The following is a 22,269-nucleotide window of genomic DNA, read 5'->3' as shown; positions in this document are numbered from 1 at the left end:
TCCTCATTGTAAACAGCTATAAGTGCTCTGGAACTAATGTCTGGAGGAGGATAATACTGCTTTACTATACTCACCCAGGTTTGTCTAATACCTGCTAAATTCCATCTAAGGACAAAGGCTACTGTGAAGAGTTACTTGAGGGAGAAACTAGAGTTCTTTTCATAGTTTATTTCAATTACACTATTTAAAATTATGTAAATGTAACTCTTGAGTATTGTTTTTCCAATGGGATTTGTGCTATACCAGTAAGTTACTCAATCTTGATTACATCTAGTCCTGGTAACCATATTAACTAAGAAGACATATTTAAACAAATTGTATGCATCCTAACAAGGCTTCATAATAGTGCTATGCTTCAAATAAAAAGAAAACATATTCCTTTTGTTTCTTTGACTTATGACTAGAAGAAAAGTTTGATGGAAATATTATGACTTTAGCTTTCTTTTTTTCTTTTTAAACATTTATTTTTTTATTTTATATATTTTTACATCATTTTTCATTTTTGCACAATGTATGCATTTTCATCTTAGTTATAGTCCCCATATGATTCCTACCCCCCTTGTTTTGATCCTACACCCTTCTCCCCACCACCACCATAATGTGTCTCTGGTTTATAGTTGCTTATTGATTTTGATTTTTACTTTATCATATTAGTCTTTTTCCTGGCCCCTTATTTAGGTTTTCTAAATCCCTGCTATGAGTGAGACCATCCGGTATTTTTCTTTCTGGCTTATTTCACTGAGCATGATCCCTTCCAGCTCCATCCATGTTCCTGCAAATTGCATGAGTTTATCTTTCTAGATTGCTGAGTAATATTCCATTTTGTATATGTACCACATCTTCTTGATCCAGTCATCTATTTTGGGGCATTTGGGTTGTTTCCATAGCTTATCTATTATAAATAGTGCTGCTATAAACATTGGGATGCAGGTGCCCTTTTGAATTAATGTTTCTGTGTTCTTTGGATAAATTCCTAGGAGTGGAATTGCTGGATCACATGGAAGCTCCATCTTTAGCAGATTGAGGAATCTCCACACAGCTCTCCATAGTGGTTGGACCAGTTTGCACTCCCACCAACAGTGCATAAGAGTTCCTTTTTCTCCACATCCTCACCAACATTTGTTGTTGCTAGTTTTTTTTAATATGTGCCATTCTCACTGGTATAAGATGGTATCTCATTGTAGTTTTGATTTGCATTTCCCTGATTACAAGTGATGTTGAACATTTTTTCATATGCTTGTTGGCCATTTGCATTTCCTCTTTGGAGAAGTTTCTTTTTAGCTCTTCTGCCCATTTTTTGACTGGGTTATTTACTTTGCTTTTGTTGAGTCTTGTCAGCTCTTGATAGATTTTTGTGATCAGTCCTTTATCATTAGTGTTGTGTGCAAAAATTTTCTCCCAGTCGGTGGGGTTTCTCTTTGTTTTGGTTATTGTCTCTTTTGCTGTGCAGAAGCTCTTTAATTTGATGTAGTCGAGGCTGTTTATCTTTGCCTTCACTATCACTGCTTTGGGTTATGTGCCTTTAAAGATGTTACTGAGGTATATGTCATCAGTTTCACCTATATTTCTTTGTATATATTTTATGGTTTCAGGTCTTATGTCTAGTTATTTAATACATTTTGAGTTGGTTTTTGTGCATGGTGTGAGGTAGTAGTCAAGTTTCATTCTTTTGCATGTAGTGACCCAGTTTTCCCAGCACCATTTATTGAACAAACTTTCTTAGCACCATTGCATATTCTGACTTTAGCTTTCTGAATCTAACTCACGGGCAGTGTTTTGCGGAGAAATTACAATGTCTATTGTCTGAGTGGTGAACAAAAATAGGAACTTTCAAATTATGAATTGTGCTAACATCTGTTGGGCAAACTGTTTGCTTAGCCTTATTTTAACATTTCATTTCCCTCACTACCCCCTCTGTCTCTTACACATCTGGGAATGTGGTGAGTGGACCACAGAGGCAATTATAAAGCCAGCGTCCAGTGAAGGACCCTGAATTTTCCATTTTTAGCTTTTGCTGAAATCTAAGGATGTTCCAAGTGTGGCCTGCATGGACTCCACAGGAAGCAAGGTCTTGATTTAAAATACAATTAAAGATAAAGTTGCAACAAGGCAAAAGAGAGACTTTGCAAAGGCCAATTAATGCAAAACAAGCCAAACTCTAAGGAGTTCATTTGCCAAATATTATTAAAGACACTGAAACCCTTTCATTTGAGGAGATCACATCATCCATTAAAAGTATTTTAGAAGCAAGAATTAAAAATTCCAACATTCTGATGGAAACCGGTTCACACAGGCAGCTCATAAAAATTATCAAGGGCAGAAGTTTTGGGGTAGAACAGCTCTTTGTCCCTAACTTGGGTCTGTACTTCTTGATTTTCTTGGTAGCAAGTCACATAACTTTTTTAATCCTCAGTTTTTTTCATGTGCAAAATGGGGCTATGGTAATGGTAATGATGATGATATCTACTTCACTGTTGTAGACTTGGTTATCACATGCTTGACACGTGATAACCAAAATAAATATTATGAATAGCTGCTGATTATGAGATTGTTGAAGAAGGACCATGATTGATGATCATCTATGGAAACATTAAAGAAAGATTTAATACATCCCAATAGTGAGACTGTGACAGTGATTTTTGTGATGAAATGGGAAGCAAAGTAACTGACCAAATAGCATATGTTGGGGCCACTCACTGCAGAAGAGGCATTATCTGATTTGTGCTAGAAGAAACATAGTTCTGATGCCTTTCCTATAATCCCATCGACTGAGTGGGGAAGCATCTCACAAGGTCTAACAGTCCACATTTTCTCAACGACTTCTCACATTGCTACTATATTTATAAATTGGACCTGAAGACATCAACTACAGTGATATCTCAAAATCAATTAAAACACCATTCATTCCTCTCCAATCATTCCAGGCTTCTCCAAAAATTCTCTACTGGGTGCTAGTAATGTGTTTTTGTTTCATGTAAAACTGATCATAGCACTCACATACACAGACATATTTAAAAGGTTCCACTGCTGTTGCCTCAATCAGCCGCCACAAGGATAGCCCCCTGCGTGCTCTAGCCAACAGTAGTATTGGCCAGTTGCCCTGGTGCTTGAAGTCTCCTTGGCTTCTATTACTTGACTTATATAATATTCCCTCCTCTTTGAACACTCTAACTCTGGTCATTGAAAGGCTAATTTCCATTTTCTTTTCAAACTCAGGCATATTTCTCCTTGGGGAAGGATTACCTCTCCTTAATCCCACTTCACTCTAGCAGTTAGGGGAGCCCAGGAATATAATGTCCTATCCCTGTGAAACTTAAATACAGTTCTTTTTTTCTTATTTGTATCCACAGTATCCCCCAACCGGATTGTAAGTTTATGAGGTTTTGTTTATTGCTTATGTTATAGGACAGGGAGAGGGTCAGCCCAAACCCCGCAAACCTGCCTATTCTAAATGGGTTCTGCCATCCGCCGCATCAACACAAAACATATGAGACTTTAATGGGAAGGAACTTTAATACAATTAGGAAACAATACAGGAAAGGCAAAGAATCTAGTTTTTAAATTAAGCACCCAAAGTTACCCGTCCCCTCGTGGATAAAACTCCATCCATATGGGATCGGCGCAGAGCAAGTCCCCAAAGCCTGCCACAAGTCTAAAGCATCTTCCAGTGGGGACCCACAAAAAAGGGTCAGAAACAACCAGACAAGCCCGGAAGGAAAAGAGCAAAATCAACATCAAGATAAAAGCTGTCATTGTCACCTCCCCATGGGTCTCACCCACATCTGTGTCACCCAGTCCATGACCAAAAAGACAAGCTGTTTCTTCACGTGTCTCTAGGCTCCATGCGACTCCTCCAGGTCCCCTGGCTCTATCCTCCTTCCTTCCTCAGTCTCTTCTGCTGCTTCTCTTCTTTCTGCTCAGCTCCACCCTCCCTTGGGTGGGGCAGGGAACCTCCCCCTTTCCTGGGGACCACCCTGTTACACTTATAGAATAATCTCAATAAATATCACCTGAAAGAATGAATTGTTCCTATGAAGCTTTTCCAGACATGCCTTTTGTCTTTCAAAATGAATATTCATAGTTTCTGATTTTTACTCATTTGCATTAATATGACCCTGTTCTCCAAAGGTACAACTACTTAAAGTCTTAGGTCTTAAAGACATAAATGTAGAAGAAGCCTTAAAAAGTTATTGTACCTGCGATATATGCCACAAAATCAGAAGAGTAAAAAGTGGCTTATTAAAATTTCAAGGAAAACTCCAAACATGAACCTCATGCTTTATATTTGAAGAGGGCTCTCAACTTGGTTCTTATCCCATTTTTAGAAGTCTGGGTTTTCCCTTTACATAAAAACATTCAAGATTCATCAAAACCAGTTGGTGTTTTATTCATCATAAAATACATGCTTGGCATACATGTTAAATAATGATAAATGTTAAATAAGGATAACAATGAGGCTAATCAAAGACTGGTTTTAAATGTGTCTTATCTGTGTTAAATGGAAAAATCAAGCCCCTCTGTCTACACTGGCCACCTGTTTGTTGTCCTCACTGCTCTTGGTTTGAGGATTATAACATGTGATTAAATTACGGTCGTTTGGACTTCCCTGGTGGCGCAAGGGGTTAAGCACCACATTATGAAGCAATCTGCAGCCTCTGTAGCATGAGTTCAATCCCTGGCCAGCCAGGGAGCAATCCACATGGTGCAGCAGACCTCTCCTGACTCCCCGCTGCTCCCCTCAGCAGTGTATTTCAGTCAGTCTGCCTGTTCTGTTCCCCACTCTGTCTCTGGTGAAGCGTCTCACCCCCCCACACTTCTGGCCTGTACCCCAGTTCTTGTATGCATAAATAAATAAATCTTTAAAAAAAAATTATGACACTTCATAGCAGGATTGCAAAATTTGTTCACTGTCCTCTCAAGTCCCCTCCCAAACACCTGTAATCATGAGTGACGCAAATTTGGCTGCTGTGTCATTGTTTTATCAAGTTCTTAATTCCCAAATAACGTTTTTTAATTTATTTTTTGCACAACATTAGGTTATTATTTGCATCTTTAGAATTTGTTATAAACTACCATATTCCTCAGTATCTTCAAAGAGAAAATAAGATGGCTATAAATACAAATATGTGGGTAGAGGCAAAGGAATGGACCCTAAGAAAGAAATCCAAAGATAGTCTGTTAAATTAAGAGGGCAACTGAATACTTAACAAGGATGGTTTATTTCTCTTGCCCTGATTCTTTTATACCTCTCATTTCATCTGCTGTGCAATACCCCCTCTTTATGTAGTAGTTCCATGTACAGAAGAAATGTATCTACTTCAATAGAATACAAAACTATGTCCAACTGTATTCTACAATGGGAAAATAGTCACAAATATGAAATGAGTCAAGGCATTCAATTATTGCTCCTTTTCCTTTGAAGTAAAATGATATTTTGATTGTCAAATAGAAAATACAGTAGCATATATGTTCAGAATAAATTTGTAACTATCAGAAAGCCATTCATTACCTGGGAAATCTAATTTTCCCCCAATTATGCTACTCAATGTGTTTAATCATTAACTTGATAGGAGAAATTCAGTTAAAGAAAAAAGGAATCATAAGTCTTCATTGTTATTGCTAAATTATCTCTCTATTAGTGTATGGTAAGCATTGAATGGCAAAGAACATGAAATAGGTTTCTTAAAAGATAAAGTTTTAAGATCTCCTCTGCAAATTGATGTCAAATCCAAATAATTATTTGGAATAATAGAAAAGGTTCCCTGCCCCACAGATGAAGGGAAGATTGAAATTTAGAATTTGCAATAAATAATTAACTCTTATTTCTTGTATAATTCTTTGATTTCTTAATTGTCTTTTTCAATAAAAGATAATATAGTTTTGAGATCCCCAAAAGTTCTTTTACTGAGTTGCTTGGGATTTGGATATAAATGAAAATAATATTTTCAAAGTTCAGATAAATGAATCAGACCATATTTATAGTTTTGCCTTTGAAACACATGGCTTCAAACTGGAAAAAAATATGTTCCATTTAAAATAGTTTTTAAATGCATTTTGCAAACATTACTGGTGAGTGACATTGGTAATTCAAACCAAAATCATACTTAAAGTCCATCTTGTCTTAAACAAATGATATGCCTATGTGTATTAAGAAAACAATCATCAGGGCCTTCCTGGTGGTGCAGGGGGCTGGGCACAGTGCCTTGAAGCTGTCCGCAGCCTGCAGCACAAGTTCAATCCCTGGCAGGCCAGGGAGCTACCCACATGTCTCAGCAGACCACTCTTATCTTGCCCACTCCTCCCCTCAGCAGTGGATTTCAGTAAATTCACCTGTTCGGCTCCCCAGAGACAGAGTGGATCCTCTCACCCCCTCCCCCACTTAGGCCTGTACCCTAGAAGTATGCATAAATAAATAAATTCTTGTATGCATAAATAAATAAATCTTTTTTAAAAAAACAAGAAAACAATCACCATATGGTAAAGGGATTATAAACCTCTTAAATTTTACATTCTGTGTACATGCAAGTGATTGAACTAGTAGAGACATAATTCTGTGCTGTTTTTGCTCACAATAGCCCTAGAAACTATGGAGAAATTCAAAGAGGAGAGTTTTTTGTCACCATGAAACCTGAAGGGAGAACATGGCTGTCCCCACACATGGGTATATACAAGTTTTTTTCAAATACATTTATTGGGCATGTCCTATAAATTCCAGGTCCAATGTTAGAGAATGATAAAGTCAAAATGAGTAAGACACACCCCATCAATTTAATTCAGTCCAGTGGGGGTGACACCTATGTACATGGGGGCAGGAGAAGGATATTGTAAAAAACACTTCAGAATAAAAATTCAAGGCTAACTTCTATGTGATCTTTTAATTACTTTGTCTCCACAAGCGAAACTTCCTTTGGCCTTTCTTGTATAAATAGTGAAACAAATAGTAAATTCTGCTTGTCCTTGTAGGCAGCTGGTGAGAGCTCTCTAAGGTATCAGTGTCTTTAGGTTTCCTTTTGAAGCTGGGTTTAAAGAAAGAAATACTAGACCATAGATAGATACTACAAATGTTTGAGGGTAACTGAATACTCCTCTTTATATTTTCCATTCCCATTGTTCTGCTTTTCTCCCTCTGAATGGTTACTTATTCTGTATATTTTTACATATCCATATGTGGAGAAGATAGGCCCAAAAGCATTTTATGAAATGTAATTATAAGATACCACAAAGCCACAAGGAGAGAAAGAGCTTAAAAGAAAGGACAAAGCTAAAACTAAATCTTCCTATTTCACATACAATCATTTATCCCTCGGCAGGCAGGGTGACCTGGTAATAAAAACAGGTGAAAATGCAGAGGAATTGCTGCTTTCAAAGTGCAGAGACTTCCTGGGAGGTGGAGTTCCTGATCGTGGGAAGAGCAGAGTCTTAAGATAAAAATGCCAAATCGGAGATAGGTCCAGTGTGGGGAAATGACGATGTAAGATTCATGATCAGTTACTCTTATTTTATTTCACATGATTATTGTGATTTAGAGCAACACTTTTAAACATGACTTTCATAAGTCTGTGTGTATTCAAAGAGCCTGATTCTGAGACACTGTCTGAAGTAGGCAATCCAGTGGGTTTACAACCCTCCCCTAGCAACTTTTGAACTTTATTTGGACAGGATAGTGAGTGAGTGTGCGGAAGGGGAGTGGATATAAATGTGTTTTTCTAAGCAATTTCCCTTTAATTAAAAATGTGTTTTGGATTTATATTTATTTACACTTGAATTATCAAAATGTTCCTTTGGAAGAATTTTTTCCCTTTGAGGCATCTTAAGTCACCCTCCCGGAAGCCACATTTTGCCATAAGTAGAAAAACTCCACACCAAGAAGTTGGAGTTTTGTTCCAGACTCTAACCCTACAATTTTGTGTGGGTTTGAAACTTGGCAAAATGCATGATCCCATCCCTAATCACAATCCATAATAGTACAGTGTGTGACAGTGGGGACAGAAGAAGGACTCTCCCGAAATATACCAATAAATCCTCTTGGGATAGTTGTCTGTGTTTTACTGTTCCCTGTGTCCAACCATCCCAGGAGGATTTCCCTCCAAGCAGACCTTTCTTAGTCCCCAAGATATTAGACAAACAGTGATCCTGACACCTATGACAATGGCCCTCACACTGTAAATTACAGCTCTTATTACAGAGAAGCCCATCTCATGCACAGCTTGCCACTGACTTCAAAAGCACATCTCATGTGTTCTGCCTGAATTCTTGGGACCTGAAGCAGACTCCATCTAGGACATTCCCACATGGCTGTCTCTCTGACACACTGGGTTCTTCATCCCGGGAATAGTTGTGAATTGTAAAGTTTCCTTTCTCAAGGGCTGAGTATAAAAAGACAAGGTAGGACTTACACCTAAACCCACTAATTTGATCATTTTCAGTTATCCTATCACCTTATTGGGAAAAAGTAAGGTTTTCTCTGAGTCATCCAAAAGGAAACAGATATTTTCTTCTCTGGGGGACTGGGGAGTAAGGGGTAGGGCCTGGCTAATCTCAACAAAGTGTCTCTTACCTTTGCCAGTTTTGCTTTCTGTAAATGTGGCACTGTCTGACCTTCTAGATAACAAAGTGCTCCACCCTTGAGCATGGGTTTCTGTGCTGAGGCCTCCACCTGATTGTTACCCACAACCTCTAAACCTCTGTGGGTGGAAGCTCAGGTCTTTTACTGCATCTAATGGCATAGGTGGAGAGTGCAAAAGCAGCAAAACAATGAAAGTAATATGAGTGTCTTTAAAAGGTATTTGTTAGCACTTACCCATGGCCCTAACTATTATTTAAGGGAAACATTATAATTGTGGTGAAATTATAGATTACTGTTTTTCTCAGACTTCCTACAGTTAACCTCTACCCATTATGTTCCTATATTTGGAACAGTCCACTGAGCTACTTGGAGGAAGGCCATTAGCTCAGTGCTTGCAACTGGAGTTATAAGAGAAAAAAATAAAAGTGAATTTTTATGATAATTCTTATTTCATAAAGTGTCACGCTATTTATAGAAAAATGAGACAGTAAAGTGTGCTTTCTTTTAAATCTGGCCTTTACTGCACCCTATAATTTATGGTAATGTAATAAGTGATTTGAAAATAAAGATTTGAGACAACATTTCAGCATTAGTGTTTTTAAGACAAAACAAACATTCAAAATAAAACCTAAACCGCCAAAGTGAACTCTATCATTAAATGCCTACTTTTTGCTAAATTTGTAGTTATGGCAGCTCAAAATCTCAAACTCTTCAATTGTGACCTCTTGCAAAATAAAAATAATTGTATTATTTTCTGTGGCACAGGGGCATTATGGCCCATTATTTCTTTCCTCCCCAAAGTCCAAGTGGATTTGCTTCAGTTGCTATTAAATGGGATTAATGAACTTAGAGGATTTTAAATAACCATATGAGATTTCAGAGATGAGCAAACTGCCTATAATATTTCAGGCTCCTGATTCTGAATTATTTCAGTGTTGTCTTATCAAGCCTCATTGAATCTTACTCCATTGTACATTTATAAATCAGTGTGAACTTTTTAGCTTGTGTGAAATAAATTCAGACACCTCCTTTCCTGCCCATGGTATGAAATCTTCTAACATACTATTGTGCCAAAAATAAATGTGAGAAATACTGTAAATAATAAATGCCAGACAGTTCAATTGAGATCATTAATATTGTGAAGCAATTCTCTCATCTTCATTCATTATTTTTTCTGTCATTTAAGAAGAGCACACTGCCTAACTCAGTCTGTCATACAGGGTAAAATGATACAGAGGAGAAAGCCCTAAAGCTAAGGACACTATAACAATTTCCCTTCCTTTCCCACTCCCACAACATACTTCCCTCACTGGGTGGGTTGCTCTAAAATATTTTTATAACATCCTACCTTTGCACCCCTAAGTTCATCTTCCTTGCCAATGCCTAGTGCTTGCTCATGCTGTTTGATAACCCACAGGTGTCTCTGAGAACATCACAAAAAGGATCAGCCCAGTTGTTACTGATGTCAGGGATATGAGAAGTGTCAGACCTAATTGGAGGCTCAGGAGATGCAGAACCAGTAAATCTGGGGTCACACAAAGATTAATATCTAAAGATAATTTGTATGAAACTTGTGAAACAAATCATCAAGGATGTTGTCCATAGGTGGCATACCACACATTACTTTCTAACTCTTTCCTATAGTTAAACTGTATTCAAAATGGCCAACCAATGAAGACCCCATGATGGTCTTCTAAAGTCTCACATTCACACTCAGCGTGTGGTTGGCAGGTGTCTCACACCAACAGCACCTGAGTGTCCATCAGAAATGCAGCATCTACTAACTCAGAATCCACATTTTTAACAAGATCCCCAGGAATCCATATGCATAATCAAGATGACGAAGCATGTTCTAAACATTTGTTCTTAAAATGTGAGCTACAGACCACCTTAGCTGTACCACCTGGGGTGCTTCTTAAATATTCCTGTTTGGCTTACCATCTGGGTCCCATTTAGATCTTCTTAATCAGATTTTCTGAGGGTGATGCCCAAGAATTTGCATTCTAAAAAAGTACTAGGGGTCCTTGATGCTCAAAATGGATCCAAAGACTGACAGGATCAGCATCACCTGGAAGCTTGTTAGAAATGCAGACTCTCAGGCCCCACCTGCAACCTATTGAATCAGTCCCTGCATTTTAACAAGATCCCCAGGTGATTCCTGTGCACATTATATTCTGAAAGTCATTGCTCCAGGTGATTGTGCATACTAACATAAAAAAAAAAAAAAACCAAAATAAAAAACAACAACAAAAAACCTGTTATAAAATACATAATATTGTTGTAGGTATAAAAAAAAAAAAAAACAAACTTTGTGGTATTTGATCTCCTGTAGTTTTAAATGGCAAAGAAAAACACAAGCTCTTCCACCAGGCTCACTCCTCACAATTGCAGGGCCTGGGATAAACAGACAGTTGAGGCTCATATATAACATGTCTAAATGTTTAAGTTCTTAAATCAAGTTTAAACAATTGTCAAAACATTCTCTATCATCCTACTTGTAAAAATTTACCAAGTTTAAAATCTTTAAACTCCTTAGATTTTTGTGACAAAATGTGACAGAGCAAAGAGAACTCCGCCCAACTCTTGGTTTGTGACCTGTCTCTCTTCTCATTGCAGCCCAGGTTCTGTCCCACACCATGAGACCTCAAGGACACTTTTGTAGATACTTCACCCTACACCGTGGCAGCAGCTGGATATAGCTAGAGGTATGAGCTGACCCAGTTTTCCTTACTCTTGCCCAGAAGAACAATCCCAGAGAGGATGCCCATGCTGGCCCCAAGGGCCAGCACAGAGCCTTTCAGGAAGCAATTTCAGCTTCAGGTGCTTCAGGCATAATGCAAGAAAGGACATGTGACATGTCCTCTTGAAAAGTCAGTTCCTTAACCTGGGTTGGGGCCCATGTTAGAGCTCTCCTTTCAGTCTAAAGGTATTACCACTGGCAAACTGGATGCTGATGAACCCACCATATCAGAAGAACATATAGAATCTGACTAAGGGCATGCAACCCAAAATTTTGTAGCTCCTTAGATTCATTACTTCTCTGTGTGACTTTGAGCAAATTATAATCCTTCATTTTTTGTCAATAAATGAGGGTCAGAAATGAGAACACCTCATAGGACTGTTGTGAGAACTAAATAATAATCTACATTTTAAGCAATTAGCACAATACCTTCAAGATAGAAACTTAGTAAATGCAAGGAATTATCAATGTAGATTATTATTTTCCTAAATTTCTGCTTAGGCATGATTTATACTGCCAAAAACATTTGCTATCACATTTTGTAATATTTCATATTTTAAGTAAAGAAAACATTTTTGCTCATAACTAATAGGGCACCAGGAGATTTTTAGGTAGAAAACAAGTCTTTTTTTTTTTTTTAAGAAATATTTATTTATGCATACAAGAACTGGGGAACAGGCCAGAGGTGTCGGGGTGGGGGATGTGTGAGAGAATTCACCAGAGACAGAGTGGAGAACACAACAGGCAGAATGACTGAAGTACACTGCTGAGGGGAGCAGCGTGGAGAGAGGAGAAGTCTGCTGTGCCAAGTGGGTTTCTCCCTGGCCAGGGATCGAATTCATGCTGCAGTGGCCGTGGACAACTTCATAGGCTGCGTCCCAACCCCCTGCGCCACCAGGGAGGCCCACAAATCGCATTTTTTTTTTAAGGACAATATTTCTAGCACCAATCAGGCACAAGCTAGTGCCAAGAAAAGTAAGAGAAGGTGAACAATAATGACAAACCAAGTTGTAGGGTAACTGAAATGGTCAGGCTTTTCTGCCACTGGCCTGTGCTTATCACCTGGGGCCTTGAATACAGGGTGCACTTGGGAGTCTGGGCTCGGGGCACACATGCCTGGTGGTGGACACCTGTAGTATGGTGTGGGCATGCGCAAGTGGGCACACACCTGAGCCTGGAGGCTGAGGCTATAAGGGCAGCATCACAGAGAGTGAGGATGGTGGCAGAAGGACTACCAGAGGATGTATGACTACAGAGAGGCAGGATCACAAGAAGACCCAGAGAGAGAGAGTAAAGATTCACCAGGGCCTGGGAGGCCTGCCAGCCTCTGGGACCCTGGCCTCCCTGCCTTACTGGCCTGTGGGCCTGCCCCACAACATTTGGTGTTGAAAGAGCATTAAAGCCTGGAAAAAGCCACTGAGGACAGCAGGACTCTTCTTTTTCCGTCTGCCTGAATCAATAGAGAACCTGCCGAGTGCTTGCTGGCACTATACAAGTTAAACAGTGGGGCAGAAAATCAAAGAGAGAACCTTGAGAAGAGGGTACCTGGGGATCTGAGGAAGGAGGGAGTAGAAAATTTCATGCATTAAGAGACTACATTATGCTAAAGAAAGGTCAAACACAATGAGGAACAGAAAATTAATTCTTCACCTTTGCAGGAAGATAGTAATCGGTGATAATATCACCAACATTGCAGTGAGTTGGACAGATTGGCTGAGGAGCAACTGGAGTTGGAGGGTGTTCACTTCTCTTTTAAGAAGTTTAATTGTACGAGAAGAGGGAAAGAAAGACAAATGACTTCTTCAGGGGGAACAAGGTTAGGAGAATATAATCAAATACTTTTTAGTTTGTCTTTACATGTTTGAGAATAGAGACACCAACGACCCATTTATTGAAATATTGAAAGCCCCCTACTTATATCAAATTCAAAGTTCTTAGATTATGAAACAAATTTGAAAGATGAGAGGAAGATTCAGAGGACAGGGATAAGAACAAGAAGACATAGCTGACCCATCAGCCTCCCAGGAACACAGAGGGATTCTGACTTCTGACTTGAAATTATGGGACTCAGATTTTTGAAGTTATATTTTCTCTTTAAAAATAAAAGATCATCTTCTTAGGGTGAGATGGGTGGGAATGGAGCAAGGAACATGAGATGTTCAGAATGTCAGGCTTAAAATTGTGAAATAAACCTAACAGGTAAATATACGTTTTAGATTTGGTTATCTGGATATGGCTGGGTGGGCAGGCTTTTTTATGACTTTGATTGTGTGGATAATTGCCTCATATTTCCACTGTCTGGGTAGATACTACTTATGGATTTTAGATGTTTCCCTAGAGCTATGAACTGTCACCATAGTTCAAGCCTTACAATAGAAACTAAACAAGGCTTTTTGGAAGGAGAAAAGAAATGTTTTGCATCAAACTTCATGACGTGCCATGCTGCTAATGCGTTTTGAATTCCACACTCCAAAACATCTGGCAAGGCTCCCATGATTCATACATCCATTGAGAGCTTAGAGCTCCAAATTTAGTTAAATAAATTGTTAAGAATGTGTTTTTATTATATAAACTTGAGCTCCAAATAAGTCCAAATACTCTTGGAAATTTCAAACATGAATCCCATAAATAGTTCTCTAGACTTTGACTGTAAGGATCTTCGTGGCTGAATGATTTTTTAGCGATGATTTCAGTACAAAGAACATACCAATGAGTTGTCGCTTTGCTTTAGCCATTGCAAAGATTGTTTACTGACAGGAAATTTCAGTAATCGATAATTGATATTTAGTATGGCTATTTCTGCCCTACAAAGAAATATGTATACACTCAAAATATTTTGCTGTGTTTTGAGCAAATTTTAAACCTTGAGATAGTTGGCACCATGCCTAGAGTAATTGTTTCCTAGTGAAACATTCTCCATAACAATAATTAAATTTGAATTTATGAACGTGTTAAGGACATTTTACATTAAAACGATAATTAACTACAAAGAAGCTAATTTTAAATTTACTCTAGATGCTCTAATTTATACATTATTTTGAATTCTCCCAGTACCTAAAGCTTTCATGTGTACAAAAATCACCTTGGAGATCTTGACAAAAATGCAGATTCCAATTCAGTACGTCTGAAGAAGGACCTGTAACTGCATTTCTAACATATCCCCTGTGATCCCTGGGCCTCGGGACACACATTGAGTAGCAAAGAACTAGCGTCTTTCAGAAAGAGCAACCTGCAGATAGTTTAGGGATAATTTGGGAGCTGCCCTCTAGTCAAAATAATAAGGAAAGGCATTCTATAGTCAAAAATTTCTGTGATCAGTGCTTTTACTGATTTCAATATTTTTCTTTTGGAGATAGAAACTTCAGGTAAGCACAAAAGAGCCCAAACTCTCATGTTTTAATATTATTGCCATATTCACCCACCGCAATCAGAGAACTCTTGAGCATTCTGTATACTAGTAAGTAAGCAGCTCCTTTATTGCGACAGGAACTTTGTTGCCACTTTGCAGCCTGAACAGGAATGCCATGAGCGAAACAGCAGTTGTAGAGCAGGTTTGCAAGGCAAGACTCTGCTACTTGAGCAGAAGTTCTTGTGCCAGTTATTGACAGCATATTAGCTAGTAAAAGCTGATCATGCAACGATGGCATGAGGAATAAAGTCCGGAGGGTGGGATTGGAATGGGGGACAAAGTTTTACGAGAAACAGAGGCAACATCATGAACATATGTCAAGAGACATTTGCGTCAGCAAAGTATTATCACAGGACCGCCATGGAGATAGTTATGTAATCAGGTCAACAATGGCCTAGATGTCCCCGGGCCTGCCTCATGATACGGGCTATTCTCCGTAGGTAGTCAAGGAATGTTCTGCTGTGATTTGCAGATAGTAAATAGGTCACCGTTTCCCGTGAGTGGCCAGTTAGGAGCCAGCTCATAGGAACCCACACTCCTTCATTAGAGTAGCTGCTCTTAGACCACAAGTTCTAAGAGAAAGTACATTCTTTCTTTCATCACAAATGTGGAAAGGTGTTCTTATGAATCCCTAGGAATTTTTCTTTTTTTTTTTTAAGATTTATTTATTTATGCATACAAGAACTGGGGTACAGGCCAGAGGTGTGAGGGTGAGAGGATTCACCAGAGACAGAGTGGGGAACAGAACAGGCAGACTGACTGAAATACACTGCTGAGGGGAGCAGAGGGCGAGTCAGAAGAGGTGTGCTGTGCCATGTAGGTCACCTCTCTGGCCGGGGATCAAACTCGTGCTGCAATGTCTGCTGATAGATTCAAAGTGCTGAGACTTAACCCCTTGCACCACCAGGAGGCTCTGGGAATTTTTCTTTAGAATTATTTCTTATCAACTAATCAACATGGTGTGCATAGACTAGCCTACAAGTCCTTGCACACATGCCCCCTGCCTAACCTTTCAATTCTGTCACTACTCTGTCCCCAGAGGAATCTACATCTGCCCTATCGCCAGTGTGACCAGGTGCCCTTCTTCTCACTGTTTCCTTCGCCTTGTGCACTTTGGCACTCACTCTAGATCCTGAATCTCAACCCCACTTCCTGCTTAGACTATTCATCTCAGCTCAAGCATGGATTCTCTCCCAGGGCTTCTCTGAGACCCTGGCCCAGGGTAAATTCCCCCAGCACCCTTTTCCCAAGTCAGTTAACATAATTAGCAATTACACATGTGTTTCTTCCCTCAATTATTTAATGTCTCCCACTGAACCAAAAGCTCCATAAATACAAGAATTGGGTATGTTTTGTCTCCAGTTCTTGTCATACAATTGGGCTCTCTTAGGGTAAACAGTGGAGGAAGAAAAGCCTAAATATTTCCTTTCACTGGAAATATTTTATTTGCGCTAGTTTGGAGCCCACTAAGGGACATTTTATAAAACTCCTATGACTGTGAGGGAAGGACTTTAACATCTCCTTGATACTACCAACTCTATGATGATGGTTATTAACATGATATAACTCTAGAGCAAAAGGACTGACAGGGATTTAAATTTACAGAAGGAAGAGGGAGGCTGATTTTACTTGCTACACTCAACTAGTTAGTGTCCTAGGAGGATTAGAACCTACATCCTTGGCCCACAGGGATCATAACCAAGTGCATGTATGTTTATATTGCAGAAGAAATGTTTGCAGGGCCTCACCTGGTGGTGCAGGTGGTTGAGGGCCACACTGTGAAGCTGTCTGCAGCCTCTGCAGCACCGGTTCGATCACGGCTGGCTGGCGAGGGTCCTACATGGCGCGGCAGACCTCTCCTGTCTCGCTCGCTACTTCCCTCAGCAGTGTATTTTGTCAGTCTGCCTGTTCTGTTCCCTGCTCTGTCTCTGGTGAACCCTCTCAGCCTCCTGCACATCTGGCCTGTACCCTGGTTCTTGTATAAATAAGTAAATCTTTAAAAAACAAAACAAAACAAACAAAAAGAAATGTTTGCAAATATGAGTGAAGAGGACATTTTATGCAGTTTCTGGTCTCATTGAATGAACTAGCCAATGGATTAATATCTATAGTTTAGGATGGGTTTAGACATCAAACAACACAACATTTTCACTAATTTATATATTTTAAATCTCCCACAAGTAATATCACTTGAACCTGTTTACTCCCATCAGTCTCAGACTGCTGTGATTGTCTAAATTAGTTATTTTCTCCTGCATATATTTTTGATGCCTAGATTATTATATATATGTTCCTTATGGGTGAAGAGTTCCTTTACAATTGTGAGTTCCTAAGGGGCAGCGTATCTACAATTCTTTCTGAAAATTCACACATTATTATCAGAATAAATATTGTTCATTGACTTTGACACTAGAAAAATGAGCATGAAGTGGTATAACGCTACTTGAATAGAATTCATTTATTTTCCCTCTCTTTCCTTCTCAAAGAGATATCCTAAATTTGAATTTGTATTCTGCACTAATTATTTAATTTATGACTCACTTTCACATCCCCAGAAACTCTATTTTCCCAATGTAAAGTAAAATAAGAAATCATGCAGTAAAGTCTGTTAGTGGTTAATTCTGAAAATAAGTATTATAAAGGTTCAAAGATGCTGATGAGGGAAACACACAAGTTCCACATATGAAAGCCTTTAAGGAATTTGCCAACGCTTCATATGTCACTCCATGACAACCTAATATTAATGAATACATGTCTTGAAGGGGAATTCTGAATTAAGTGATGGTTTTTATTAATTTCTCAAACTGCTTTGGCCAAGTGAACCGGGGGCTCTGACTACAGAAGGTGGGGAGCATGGGCTCTGGCCCAAACGCTGTCAAAAGTTAAGAAATGGCTCCGACAGACATCAATCTGTTACTGTTCACAGGGCTGTCTCTTCCCCTCCTTCTCCTTCCAGTTATTAAGCAACAGTGTCAGTCATGGGCCCGTTCCTCTTTTCTCTTTTTATTAATGATTTAACATGGATATGTCATTACTGCTCTATACATCTTTATGCAGATGGCACGACTGTGCATTTTAATGGCAAATCTGTTTCTCACTTAACTACTGAACTGCAAAAAGACTTTGGCAGACTGGTTCCAGGAAAACAAACTGGTTTTAAAAGCAGCAAAAACTAAAACAATGGTTTTTGGCTCTATTGCTCATTGGAGCTTGAATAGTGATTACTTTAAAAACCAGAATGATTTTAGAAAATGGCTTATTAGAGGCAATTTTAAAATATTAGGTTAAATTTGTATACATGACTCAGAGTATGTAAAATATTGCTTTTTGGAAAAGTTACAAGACTGGACTATTGAAAGAATTTCCTTGAATTTAAGGGACGGAGTTGTTTTGCTTTTTTAAAAAAAAAAAATTCTCATTTTACTAATTAATCCCAAAGTCAATTTTTCTTTTATTCAATTTTCCAAAGACTAACCATTCAAAAATAAGTTGGACTTAAAAAATCTTAGTGTTTAATATAGGTACTCTCTCTATATATAAACTATATCTGCTGAAATTATTTTTAAGAATGAACAGTACCTGAAATAAATATAAGTAGGGACTGATTTTGGTTACATAAAACAAGTCATACTTCATATTTTAATCTATATAAAGTGTTTTAAAAATACTGTGCTTTGAAAAATCAACCCGGAACTATGGTGCATTTTTTTCTCCTTATTTCTGTTCTCTTTCTCTTCCTATCTTTCTGTACATATATTCAATATGTAATAAATAAACATTTAAATTAAAAATTCCTGTAAAATGCATGAACATTTTAAAATTGTTATATGTTTATGTTCATTTCAGGGTTTTTTAAGAGTATTCATTTTTGGAAAATAATGAAAATATATATTCACTGTAGAAAATACAAGGGAAAAAAAGAAATTAAAAGCCCTACGTATTCTCAGCACACAGAGTCCTTTTAATTTTCTTTATTGCTTGTGTAATCTCAGATTAGAAAGATGCTTTAAAGAAGTATCATAAAAATAAATTAATATTAGAAAGACTCTAAATGGTCATATAGCTCAGAGATTTCCAAACCTGTATTAATTTTGGGATTCTTTCATTATTCCAAAATTCAGTAAGTTGAACACATTGAGGAAGATCTGCCCAAAGAAGAATAGAAAAAACACCACCATATTATTCTGTTTTCCCTCTTCTCCCATCCTCTGGAAGAGCAGTTTAAAGTCAGCTTTTTAGCTCAATCCCCTTATTTTACAGGCAAGAAAAGCTGTTCCCAAAATGGTTACTGATTTGTCCAAGGCCACACAGCTAATACAAGAAATTAATTGTATTAATAAGAGAGGATTTTCACTCTCAAAGTACCCACAATGGAATGGAGGACCAATTATTGCAACACACTGTGACTAGGGAAAGCAATGGAGGCAATGAACACACAAAGGATAGGGCTTAACTAAGCTCATTTGATTTTACTTGAAAATCAAAACTTCCAAGCCAGTGTCTGAGCTTATATAAGGTATGGGATGGAAATCATTAAGCTTTTTTGTTTTCTACCAGTCTTCATTTCACCTTTAATTGATAAAATCAAAGTTTGTGAGATCAGAGTGTATAAAATGCAACAGAAGTTAAGGAACCCATGATCATTTGGAAACATTTGTACCCATCTAGTCTGAGTTAGTATAAATCCCTAAGTATTCCTGAATTACATAGAGGAATCATTTTCTCTTCTTTCCTTTTAGTCTTGCACTATTATGGGCAATGCTTTCCTATGCCCAAAAGAATAATAATGATCCCCAGTGAAATCACTATCAAAGTAATAAATATGTGTGAGTGTGCATGTGCACACACATGTAATCTAATGGAAATCAACTTGCTCATGCATGAATAGTGCAAGGCCCACATATTCTATGAAGTCAAAATACTATCAGTCTAAACTATGTGTTTAAATACTGGGAGATAATGCTAACCAAAAGCAAAACCCCTCAAGAGTTCCCATATAAGAAATGTCTTCTAGTGCAGCACATGCAATGAAGGTATGTTAGGTCACAGATCTTGAGGCACTGAATTTTAATTCATAATTTGGTCAGTACTAGTATCTACAAAAATGAAAAGAATTGTTGCTTTCTCAAGAAAAAAAAATTGGGAGTAGATAAGAATTAAGACTTCAATGATGGTCAAAATACTATCAGTCTAAACTATGTGTTTAAATACTGGGAAATAATGCTAACCAAAAGCAAAACCCCTCAAGAGTTCCCATATAAGAGATGTCTTCTAGTGCAGCACATGCAATGAAGGTATGTTAGGTCACAGATCTTGAGGCACTGAATTTTAATTCATAATTTGGTCAGTACTAGTATCTACAAAAATGAAAAGAATTGTTGCTTTCTCAAGAAAAAAAAATTGGGAGTAGATAAGAATTAAGACTTCAATGATGGTCTCATGGTAAATGCATCCATCCTTACTCTCATGCTAGTTGACCACAGTCCTTTTAATATCAACCACCAAAGCATGTGCAGAGCAACATCTATAGTCATAAATCAGGAAGGACTTGTTTCAAGAACACTGTATATATTTTTAAAAGCTTCACTTAAAGCATCCTTTCATGACAAAGTATAATGTCACTTTTGTTCCATCATAAATAAAGGGGATGCAGGAGAAATTCTTGGCACAAAGTTACCTGCCAAAAGCCAAATGTTTGAATTTATCATAAATGATTGATTGCCATTATTATGATTCTCTGATGCACTGGGTTAGTGGGTCACATCATTTTATAGGCTACATTGACTTCTTTCCCTTCCCTCTCTTCAACTTGTATTATGGAAACTCTCACAGAGGTGGGATGAATCTAAGGGGGTGAAAGTGTTGTGAACTGGTTTTACAAAAAGCTTTGTTTATTATTTCCACATAAGTCATTCCTCTCTGAGGTGGAAGAAAATGATTGGCAGGATCAGTGTTCTGGAATGGAAACAAACTTTTCTTTAAAAGTTCAGCTATTGGGCCTCCCCTGGTGGTGCAGCGGTTGAGCCCTGGGCTGCAGGGCTGCTTCTGCGGCGCTGGTTCGATCCCTGGCCGCTGGGGGGGGATCCAATCCCCGGCCGCTGGTGGGGTCCCACATGGTGCGACAGACTTATGCAGCGCCCGCTGTCCCCCTCAGCAGTGTGTTTCATCACTCTGCCTGTTCTGTTCCCCACTGTGGCTCTGGTGAATTCTCTCACCCTCCCGTGCTTCTAACTGTACCCATTGCTTGTATAAATTAAATAAATAAATAAATAAACAAATCTTTAAAAGTGCAGCTATTTATCAAAACTATTCAGTGTCTATTTACCACCTACTCTGTGCTAGGCACTGAGAACTCTGGAGAGGTAACAATAAACAACAAAGGTTAAGTCACTGTCCTCTTCAAGCTCACCTTTGTGTGGCAACATCGACAAATATTGTATCAAGGCGGTGAATGCTATAAAAAAAAAAAAGGCATTTGAGAGCAAAGAGTGAATTTTGGTGGACTGAATATTATTTTATGTAGTCTGATCAAATGGATTGGATTTCTGAAATAAATGGAACCAAGGCTAGTTTAGAGAAAACAAGCCACTAATGAGGAAAAAAAAAATCACCATTTCATTAATATTTTGAGAAATTGAAATGAAAACAACAATAAAGGAAATAATATGATCACAATGATTTCTAAAGACATGCACTTTTGGTGCAATAGAAATTTTAATGCAGATTCTAACTTTTCAGTTTGTACTCATAAAGGATTCAGATTTCAGATTTTTTTAAATGCTGAAGTAACTGACATTTTGGAATGAAGAAGTAACAGAGTATTAAAAATGCAGTTCAAAAGGCAGTGCTAATATGCTCCAACTAAAGGGTTTCTTGTTCCTCAGTTTTGAAAAGCATCCCAGGTGGCAACAATGCCTTTAGAAACCAAGAAGCTACCAGTTTTTAAGGTAGGAAACTTGCCTTTTTCCAAAGGCCTCTCTGAACATTTAATCCCATTTCTCTTTCCTATCCACTAAGGAAGGGTCATGTGTTAATATATCACTTTAATTGGAAAGCTTGCATGGTCTTGAACCCTCCATTCATGTGAACTTTGGTTATTAAAATGAACTGTACAACTCACGTTGAGGATAATTTCAAAAAAAGACATCCAAATAGATCCTTGGCTATATTAATTCTTGGATATATTAATTCTAGAAATGAATAATAGTAAGATATTTCATGTTATAATTATATAAGTTAGAAAAATGTAGCTAGTGCATTGTGCACTGCTTATTTTCTCCTTTATGGAGAAACTATTGATACTATAAATGTTAAATTTAAGATTTAACTTAGCAGGCAGAAAATAGAATAAATGTTAAGTTTAACTTCAATTTTTCAATTTATTGTACATGAATGTTCATCTAGACCCATGCATATATTGTCATGTTAAGTACATAGACATTTTGTTTTATTGTTAGAAGACTCATCATGGACGGATAGTTTGTTTTAGCTAGGAACTCGGTAGTGTTGATAGCATTGACACACACTGAAATCATCCTAAAAGATGTGGATTTA

At 38.0% G+C, this 22,269-nt stretch overlaps 1 long non-coding RNA gene across 1 annotated transcript in view; it reads left to right on the top strand.

Moving 5' to 3' along the window:
* The window catches only part of LOC129146651 (uncharacterized), a 118,320-nt gene that overhangs the window by 14,699 nt on the left and 81,352 nt on the right, over positions 1–22,269 (top strand). The window contains exon 2 of the long non-coding RNA XR_008553629.1: positions 11,183–11,271. This is a non-coding gene — a long non-coding RNA (uncharacterized LOC129146651). The remainder of the gene's footprint in view (positions 1–11,182; positions 11,272–22,269) is intronic.

This window comes from Talpa occidentalis, unplaced genomic scaffold (assembly GCF_014898055.3).
Source record: "Talpa occidentalis isolate TD23 unplaced genomic scaffold, MPIMG_talOcc4v2.1 talOcc4.3, whole genome shotgun sequence".
NCBI classification, from domain to species: Eukaryota; Metazoa; Chordata; class Mammalia; order Eulipotyphla; family Talpidae; genus Talpa; species Talpa occidentalis.
The sequence above is the reverse complement of the archived record's forward strand: the minus strand, read 5'-3'. Positions and strand labels throughout refer to the sequence as shown.